Source organism: Palaemon carinicauda, chromosome 22 (assembly GCF_036898095.1).
Source record: "Palaemon carinicauda isolate YSFRI2023 chromosome 22, ASM3689809v2, whole genome shotgun sequence".
NCBI lineage: Eukaryota > Metazoa > Arthropoda > Malacostraca > Decapoda > Palaemonidae > Palaemon > Palaemon carinicauda.
In genome coordinates this window covers 6,522,355-6,532,354 of record NC_090746.1, presented here as the reverse complement: position 1 = coordinate 6,532,354, position 10,000 = coordinate 6,522,355, and positions in this window count along the sequence as shown.

The following is a 10,000-nucleotide window of genomic DNA, read 5'->3' as shown; positions in this document are numbered from 1 at the left end:
AGAATTAACATCGAACCCAAGGTTTAGACGATTATAAGCTCAATAAGAAGAATGGATTTGCGTTATGATATTTAAATAACTGTTCGTTTTAGTTCTGCAAAGTTTACAGGATCTATAACCATAAACTTGTTCTTGCCTAAAAGCATGGTGCACAACCTGTTTTCAAATTGTTCGATTCGAATTTATTCTTCCTGTAAAATCTGTTCATTTGAGATAAATGCTCTGGATAGCTTACCTTAAATTTCCCACCGTTCGAAGACAGAAAAACGGCAATTATAGTATATAAAGATTTTGTTATATGAATTTTTCAAGGATTTAAAATGTGATGAAATCTAAGCTGTGAGTTCAATCTTACGTGAAATGGAAGAACTTACTAACAAGAATTGATTGGAAAAAGATGATCAATCACTGCAATTTTAATTCGTTGCTGTACCAGCTTCCTGGCTAGTACAGTGGTAACGCCTTCGCCTAACATTCTCATGGCAGCAGATCGATCCCAGCCCGGGACCATGAGTTCAACCTGTTTACTGGGGAGGACACTGGTGAGCATCTATTCTGCATCTATTCTGATGAAACGGGAACTGAACCCAGACACTTTTACCTTTAATGATTACGCAACAAGCTGTGAAAATAATGGAAAATTTTATAGCGTTCTTTACCATTCACCTATATTAAATGACGTAGGAAAATGCAAGTAATATTTTAAAAACTAAACAGGGAAAAGCCAATAACAATATGAGAAAGAAAAAAAACAAGAAGCCGTTTACTAAAAATAATGCATGCACAATGCCCTAGAGACTGACCATATATTCCTATGATCAGCGCCCAAGCCCCCCTCTCCACCCAAGCTAGGACCATGGAGGGACAGGCAATGGCTGCTGATGACTCGGCAGATAGACTCGGCTTCCCCAAAGCCCCCATCAGTGGCTCAAAAGGATGGTGAGGATGCAGGGACCAAACGAACTAACGAGTTTGAGAGGGAATCGAACCCCAGTCTAGGGATCACTATTCAGGGACGCTACCGCATCGGCCACCACAATTAGGAATTCTACTCTTCAGTATTCAAAACTCAATCTTCTCCTATTTAACATTAAGAAGAAAATTATACATAAAATGAATTTAATGAAGTCTAATTTTCATGAACTAAGGAAGAGAGTGTTGTTAATGACGGAGGTCCCGCCATTCCTTACAAAGCAAGACCACAGACAACTGTCATAAGCGGATGATGATGGTCTTGGCGTTGTGGGTCTCAGGTATCTTTTTTTTTTTTTTTTTTTTTTACATTATTTAATCATTTGTAAGTGAAGAAACTGACGCGTCGTGATTAAACGCAACCCATGCTTGTCAATGTCAACTGCAGGAATACAGACGCTTTCTCTCTTTCCAGACAATGCATCCTTCCGTTTTGGGCGATTATCGTCTGGGGAGCAAACAGTTGCCAGTTACTCATTTATTCGTGAACATTCTTTTGATATTAACAAAATTTTTTGTCTTGCATAAAAAAGAATTTTATATCGACCTGTTTTAGATATATATTTGATTTTAAGATACCTTATTCATATATATCTTTAAATATCTCCCTAATTCATTGATGAAATCTTTCTTGAAGGCTCTCGCCTTTCGTAAAACATATTACGAAGACGTGTTTCTGCAAGTGCTTTCAATCAAAGATTTCCTTTTGTCGTTTTAACATGGGCAAGCATGCGTCTATATGTATGTATATATATATATACTGTATATATATATATATATATATATATATGTGTGTGTGTGTGTATATATATATATATATGTATGTATGTATGTATACATATACATATTTACATATATATATATATATATATATATATATATATATATATATATATATATATATGTATATATATATATATATATATATATATATATATATACAGTATATATATATATATATATATATATATATATATATATATATACATATATAAATATATATATACATATATATATATATATATATATATATATATATATAAGATATATATACTGTATATATATATATATATATATATATATATATATATATATATATATATATATATATATATCCCTTTTTAAGTTAGGATACCATAACGTGGTGAAAGGGTTTGCGCATCGCCATGTTCAGCAAAGCTGTATTAATCAGGGCTAATCATACTAGTTTGGTTTGCTGTGGGCGATCAGACGAAGTCTCCAACAAACACTAATCCACGATTCCACACTCCACAGTGTCCTGCTTGGTGATGGAAATGGCCAAACACCCGACATGACCACAGATATATCCGAGGCCTTTGTCCTTCAGTGGACTAGAAACAGCTACATTTATTGTTGTTGTTATTATGTATACATATAAATAAACATATACTGTATGTGTGTGCATGTATATTCATTCAACTTACATTATAAAGCTTAATCAATCAAAGATATTTACTACCTTTACCTTGAGATAAGGCCCATGAGCAGATTCTAAGTCAAATGATAAAAATACAAAACCTATGGAGATGATCTCAAACTTTAAAAGATCGACTTTTTTATTATTACAAAAAATGTTTCTCTTAAACAAAATGAAATGTTCAGAATTGGAAATCCAAAAAACAGTTGGGGATTTTTTTTTATATGAACATATTTAATCTTCATCTGGAAATTCCTGTGTGGGAAATTACTTTGATAAACTTTCAGAAGATTTCACCTGTATCATATTCTGTTTATCTTTGGCCTTTTTAACTTAAATACACCCTTAAGGATATCAAGTTTTTCATCAAGTGTTATTATTATTATTATTATTATTATTATTATTATTATTATTATTATTATTATTATTATTATTATTATTATTATTCTAAAACTTATGTCTTTATCAAGATGCAAACATTGACAGGCAAAGTACTCTTCATACATTTATTTCATCATCATCATAATCATCATCATCTCTTTCTACGTCTATTGACGCAAAGGGCCTCAGTTAGATTTCACCAGTCGTCTCTATCTTGAGCTTTTAAATCAATACTTCTCCATTCATCATCCTCTATTTCACGCTCCATAGCCCTCAGCCACGTAGGCCTAGGCCTTCCAACTCTTCTAGTGCCTTGTGGAGCCCAGCTGAACGTTTGGTGAACTAATCTCTCTTGGGGAGTGTGAAGACCATACCCATATTATCTCCATCTATATTGAGCTTTTAAATCAATACTTCTCCATTCATCATCGTCTATTTCACGCTCCATAGCCCTCAGCCATGTAGGCCTAGGCCTTCCAACTCTTCTAGTGTTTGTGGAGCCCAGCTGAACGTTTGGTGAACTAATCTCTCTTGGGGAGTGTGAAGACCATACCCATATTATCTCCATCTATATTGAGCTTTTAAATCAATACTTCCCCATTCATCATCATCTCTTTCACGCTCCATAGCCCTCAGCCATGTAGGCCTAGGCCTTCCAACTCTTCTAGTGTTTGTGGAGCCCAGCTGAACGTTTGGTGAACTAATCTCTCTTGGGGAGTGTGAAGACCATACCCATATTATCTCCATCTATATTGAGCTTTTAAATCAATACTTCCCCATTCATCATCATCTCTTTCACGCTCCATAGCCCTCAGCCATGTAGGCCTAGGCCTTCCAACTCTTCTAGTGTTTGTGGAGCCCAGCTGAACGTTTGGTGAACTAATCTCTCTTGGGGAGTGTGAAGACCATACCCATATTATCTCCATCTATATTGAGCTTTTAAATCAATACTTCTCCATTCATCATCGTCTATTTCACGCTCCATAGCCCTCAGCCATGTAGGCCTAGGCCTTCCAACTCTTCTAGTGTTTGTGGAGCCCAGCTGAACGTTTGGTGAACTAATCTCTCTTGGGGAGTGTGAAGACCATACCCATATTATCTCCATCTATATTGAGCTTTTAAATCAATACTTCCCCATTCATCATCATCTCTTTCACGCTCCATAGCCCTCAGCCATGTAGGCCTAGGCCTTCCAACTCTTCTAGTGTTTGTGGAGCCCAGCTGAACGTTTGGTGAACTAATCTCTCTTGGGGAGTGTGAAGAGCATACCCAAACTATCTCCATCTACCCTTCACCATGATCTCATCCACATATGGCACTTGCGTAATCTCTCTTATACACTTATTCATTGTCTTAAAAATTCCTTCTACCCACAATTACTTCTTCAAAGGCCATTAATGGGAAATCTTCTTTTGAAACTTTTGGATGATTTTTCTCGAGAACAATTCGAAGAACAAACGAAAATGACTGAAGATTATGGGAAAGAGAAACTCGCCGTTTAGAGAGGAGGTTCTTCATCAACTTGAACCATTGTGTTTCGAGGAATCATCTCTTGAGCCAGACTATATAAAAATGAAAAAAATAACAAAAGTTTAGGATTCAATGAAAAAATATGAAAGTACAGATCGCATGAATAATTCTGCGAAAATGAATAAGAAGAAAAAAAGTAATCTGCAAAAGTGTGTAGACGTGTTTAATGATATCCTTGCCCTATACTATATCGACATAATCAAGAATGACATGTAAAGGTTAAAGGTATCTGGTTTCAGTTTCATCAGAATAGATGCTCACCAGAACGTCAGCAGGGCAAGCCCATCCCCTCAATATGTTTCCCAACTACAGCAGTGGCTTCCCCAGTAAACAGCTTAAACTCACGGTACCGAGCTGGGATCGATCAGCCGCCATGCAAATGCTAGGCAAACAAGTTACCACTGTACTAGCAAGGAGATAGACATAGCAAGAAGTAAGGGTAAAGCCACCATTATTATTATTATTATTATTATTATTATTATTATTATTATTATTATTATTATTACTGTGGCTATCATCATACATAAACTAGGTATGAAATTTGGTCTGGAAAACAATGCATGTAAACATTTACAATTTTTATAATCAAACCATTATTCTCTAGTCTTGGGTAGTGCCATAGCCTTTGTACCATGGTCTTTCACTGTCTTGGGTTAGAGTTCTCTTGCTTGAGGGTACACTCGGGCACACTATTCCATTTTATTTGCTAAAGTTTTTATATAGTTTATATAGGAGATATTTATTTTAATGTTACTGTTCTTAAAATATTTAATTTTTCCTTGTTTTCTTTCCTCACTGGGCTATTTTCCCTGTTGGAGCCCCTGGGCTTATAGCATCCTGCTTTTCCAACTAGGGTTGTAGTTTAGCAAGTAATAATAATAATAATAATAATAATAATAATAATATTAATATTATTAATAATAATAATAATAATAATAATAATAATAATAATAATAATAATAATAATATGTTGATAACTAATATAAATGGGACACCCCATTTTCTATCAATTTAATTTCTTGATATATCTGCTTATATACTAATATCTGAGATATACCTTTAGAGTCAATCAAGGCAATCTTAACTGTTAATTACGATTAAAGTTACCTGTATGTTAAGACTGATCATTCTCGTCAGTTAATCATTTTATGGATTCACATTTCATATTACATTCAAAGCCTTTCTGCCATTCTTGCAAATGTGCTAGCGCGTGTAAACATAATATCTCGCTAACTTGCTTGGCAGAGGGAATTGTAATCTTGCGTAACTAACTAATATTACGCATACAAAAATCAACTTTCTATACAGTAAAATGTATACATCTCTCTCTCTCTCTCTCTCTCTCTCTCTCTCTCTCTCTCTCTCTCTCTCTCTCTCTCTCTCTCTCTCTCTCTCTCTCTCTCTCATTATTAAAGTTTAGAACGTATAATTTTGTTAAATGTTTTCAGAAATAGTTGAAATAAGGAATTGCATTTTTTAACACTCCATTTCAGGTCATAAAATTTGCGTGATTATTGTTATGATTAACAGTCAACAGACTTCTATATTTAAACAAGAAAAGAGCCACAAAATACTGAATAAGATATATGTATAAACAATCCATGGTTACAAACACACAAACGCACACTTATTCCTATTTATACACTCACACATACACACACGCATATATATATATATATATATATATATATATGTGTGTGTGTGTGTGTGTGTGTGTATGTATGTATGTGTGTGTGTTCAAGTTAATACTTTAGCAATGTACTTTCCAGCTATGGACCGCCAAAATCTAAGTGCCCATGACCACTTTACTATTCTTTAGCATCATGTGTTCAAGCCAAGGACATACAAAAACTAAATTTTCATAACCATTTTATTACACTGAATAAGCTAGAAACCTGCTAAAAATAGACATGACCGCTTTTACTGTTTAGCTATGGGCCTTCAAAAACTAAATATACATCTGGAAACAGTAATTTCAGTTGTGTCCATAATTATTACTAAACACATACTTACGGGCTGGCGTACGGACAACCTTTATAAAAAAAGAAAAAAAAAAAGTAAATAAATAAATATATAAATAAAATAAATAAATAAAAAGTACATATCTAACATTTTACTTCATAGTGGTGTTATTTGAAAAAGAAATTTCGATATTTTTATACACTTTACACCTGCCCTTAAACATCATATCACATTTGTTCTCTAGGCACCCACAAATGTTAGCAGAGTACTCCACAGCCGGAAGTGAAGGAAAAGACCTAAAATGATAGTCTTACATTACAGGAGACAAAGTTTAGCAATCATACATAGATTCTCATCATTGAACTCCGTGCACTTTTTGTAAGATAATTATGTAGTGCATATATCTAGACAAATCCGGCCATGACCAAAAGACTTCCTGGGACGAGAGTATGATCTCTCTCTCTCTCTCTCTCTCTCTCTCTCTCTCTCTCTCTCTCTCTCTCTCCTTCACCTATCGGCCATTCATACTTCAAAAGCATTGCTTGTTCCTTGTCATGTTCATTCATTGCATGTCAGATGAAAAAAAATTAACTACAGTCAAGTGATGATTACTGCATCTTCATAATCTGATCCTAAACCGGGATATATTTCAAAGAATAAAATGCAGCTGAATTAATAGAAGGAAAGTCAATATAATAATAGTTTCCAAGAAGTAAACTTAATTGTGGTGGCCGTTGTGGTAACGTCCCTGACTGGTGAACGCCTGACTGGGGTTCGAGTCCCGCTCAAACTCGTTAGTTCCCTTGTTCGCTGTAACCTCACTAACCTTGTGAGCTAAGGAGCGGGGGGGGAGCCTATTGGTCTACCTGCTGAGTCATCAGCAGCCATTGCTTAGCCTTCCCTGGTCCTAGCTTGAGTGGAGAGCAGGCTCGGGTGCTGGTCGTATTATATGGTCAGTCTCTAGGGCATTGTCCTGCTTGATAGGGCAACGTCGCTGTCCCTTGCCTTAGCCATTCATGAGTGGCCTTTAAAATAAATTTTTTAATCTTTTCTCTGAGTTTCGTAACTGCTACATCACATGAATAGTTTCTATTACATGATAGAATTCTATAACTTAAATCTCCATCGAACGTTACTTTCGCAAAATCTTTCTCAAACTTTTTTTTTTTTTCTGAAGTAATGTCTCACTGTTAGCAAACTCTGCCATAGTGTCTATTTTCACCCATGCGGCTACTGGAATCACTGGTGAGTATCACTGTACTCACCACGCGAAACCTTAGTCTTCAGGAGACATTACACTAAAAAAAAAAAAATGTGAAAATTGCATTTGCCAACATTGTGAAAAACATAGTATTATTATTATTATTATTATTATTATTATTATTATTATTATTATTATTATTATTATTATTATTATTATTATTATTTGCCGAGCTACAACCCTAGCTGAAAAAGCATGATGCTATAAGCCCAAGGGATCCAATAGGGGTAAACATCCCAGTGAGGAAAGGAAATAAGGAAAAACTACAAGAAAAGATTAAGAACAATAATAACATTGAAAAAATTCTTTCATATATAAATTCTGAAAACTTGAAAATAACAAGAGGAAGAGAAACAAAATATAAAAGATAGATATTCTCAAAGCAGTGTTCATTAATACTGGCAGAGTTATAGTGTGAAAATTATTATCATACTGTAAGCACCGCTATAATTTCTAGTATACCAATTAATATTTCAATATTCACAATAAATAAAAAAAAAAGTCAACCATTAAGCTGATCAAGTTAGACATCCAACATTTACGGAGACGCTTTTTTGGGTAACTTTTTTTTTTTCAAAGGATAAAAGATGGAAAATACCCGATAATTTTATAACTATGTGTGTATGTGCTTCTGACCGTCACTCAATTTGACTGCACGTTTTCCATGCGAATTTCACCTTAATTAGGGTTACGGAATTTCTATATAAGTTCACCAAGGAAAAGGATGTACTTACTATTAATTTATGGAAATTGGATAGGTGTGAATCAGAATTCTAATCATGCAAAATTCTAATAAAAGAAAGGAATAACTCCAATCATTTCAAGAACTTATGAGACAGCAAAGACTCAACAATATCTAAATGTTCATGCTGGAAAATGTTTCTTAAGTCCGTTTTATTTCAATTTCATGTTTCTTGTGCCTTGCCTCTCTTCTAGGCTGTTTCTGTGTAAGCAGCTCTTCTAGGAGAAGGACACTCCAAAATCTAATCAATGTTCTCTAGTCTTAGGTAGTACCATAGCCTCTGTACCATGATCTTCCACTGTCTTGGGTTAGAGTTCTCTGGCTTGAGGGTACACTCGAGCACACTATTCTATCCTGTTTCTCTTCCTCTTGTTTTTTTTTTTAAGTTTTTATAGTTTATATATCAAAGATTTATTTTAATGTTGTTACTGTTCTTAGAATATTTTGCTTTATTTGTTAATTACTTCTCTTGTAGTTTATTTATTTCCTTATTTCCTTTCTTCACTGAGCTATTTTCCCTGTTGGAGCCCTTGCGCTTATAGCATCCTACTTTTCCAACTAGGGTTGTAGCTTAGGAAATAATAATAATAATAATAATAATAATAATAATAATAATAATAATAATAATAATATTGCCCAATTTGTACTGAACTTATACCGACAAAATTTTTGTAGCATAGATATCTTCTTCAGTGCAACACAAGACATACTGCACCAATTGCTCGAGTTTGGAAATACAAGGTGACAAAAGTGTTACAATATGTAATTTTTGGCTTTATGTTTCCTTCCACTTGCGTGTTCGTAGTTATACATGGCTAGATCGGTGATTTATGTAGGCTACATATGACTTCATATGTGTGTCAGCGTTTGTGCGTAACTAGAAACACGCAAACAGGAATATCTATAGGTGGTAGGTTAGCCAAGGCACCAGTCACCCGTTGAGATGCTACTGCTAGGGAGTTATTGGGTCTTTTGACTGGCCAGATAGTACTATAATGGATCCCTTTTTGGTTACAGCTCATATATCCTTTGCCTACACATACACCGAATAGCCTGGCCTATTATTTCCACATTCTCCTCTTTCCTCATTCACCTGACAACACTATTATAACCGAAATATTCTTCTTCACTCAAGGGGTTAACTACTGAACAGTAATTGTTCATTAGTTACTTCCCTATTGGTAAGGGTAGAAGAGACTCTTTAACTATGGTAAGAAGCTTTTCTAGGAGAAGGACACTCCAAAATCAAATCATTGTTCTTAAGTCTTGGGTAGTGCTATAGCCTCTGTACCAGGACACTCCATAATCAAACCATTGTGCTCTAGTCTTGGATAGTGTCATAGTTTCTGTACTATGGTCTTCCACTGCCTTGGATTAGAGTTCTCTTGCTTGAGGGTACACTTGGGCACATTATTCAATTTTTTCTTTTTTATTTCCTCTCCCCACTTGGCTATTTTCCCTGTTAGAGCCCTTGGGCTTATAGCATCCTGCTTTTCCAACCAGGGTTTTATCTTAGCAAGTAATAATAATTATTCGAATCACGTAGATAATAAACCAGAACAGAACGAGATAGAGTACTGAACAGAGTGAGAGCATTGGAATGTATAATGATTACATGTACTTTGAGCTACAAGGACAAGATTTCCACTTCAAGTATCATATTTAAAGGCCACCAAGAAAGCAGTAATAATTGCAAATCCTCCGTTGAAGTCTA